Genomic DNA, 883 nt, shown 5'->3' with positions numbered 1-883 from the left:
TCATGAAGGTCAGAAGACACAGTTTATTTACATTTCAGGTGTCAGCTTTAGCTGTATAAAAAATAAAGCAAGATGAGAAGAGGCCAATTTTCCTGCCCTTATGTCTTCTTTGCCCACTAAATCCCAAGCAACTATCCAACCAGAATCTTAGCATTTCTAAGGTGGGAGAAACCTCAGAGATCATCTCTTTGAACCTTTCATTTTCAGGATATGAAAAATGAGGCCAGTGAATTAAATTCTTTCCTAGGCCGGGCAGCTTTATCACAGGGCCTGCAGCTGAGCTGGCCAGTCTTGGAGTTGCACCGAGCCGGACAGCTGAATGGGTCAGTGTGGCAGTGACAATGGCGGAGAATTCCTACAAAGACCCCTTTCTGCATTTTGATACAGACAAAGGAAAGGAGGGAGGGGCTAGACCTATTCACCGAGGACTTTTTTATTTAGCAGTAGAACATCATGGGAATTTGCCCTCCTGGTTTCAGTTGAACGGTGTTAGTTTACCCAGGCTGCACCTGGTGCTAGTGGGGGTACGAGCAGAAGAGAAGAGGCGCCCTGTGATTTGCAAACCCCTCTGTGGGAAAGAAGACACTGGTACCAGTCCCTGCCCTCGGAGAAGCTGCCTAATGTTTCGGGCCTCAGTTTCCTCATCTGTAAAATGAGACTATTGGAATTCCCACTGGGGCGGTACCTTTTTAAAGTGACATTAACCCAGGACATGGCGTTACACTTATTACATAACTACTATACACTGCCTTGGTGCTGTCACGTTTATCAGTGTCCTAAGGTCCCTTTTTATTTCCTGTGATCAATACATGCATGGTGAATGAAGGAATGAATGAATTTTTTTTGTTTTCTTAAAATTTTTTATTTTTAAACCATGTTTATT

The sequence above is a fragment of the Pteronotus mesoamericanus genome, unplaced genomic scaffold (genome assembly GCF_021234165.1).
Source record: "Pteronotus mesoamericanus isolate MK-2021 breed Mesoamerican mustached bat unplaced genomic scaffold, CSHL_Meso_final scaffold_85, whole genome shotgun sequence".
NCBI lineage: Eukaryota > Metazoa > Chordata > Mammalia > Chiroptera > Mormoopidae > Pteronotus > Pteronotus mesoamericanus.
The sequence above is the reverse complement of the archived record's forward strand: the minus strand, read 5'-3'. Positions refer to the sequence as shown.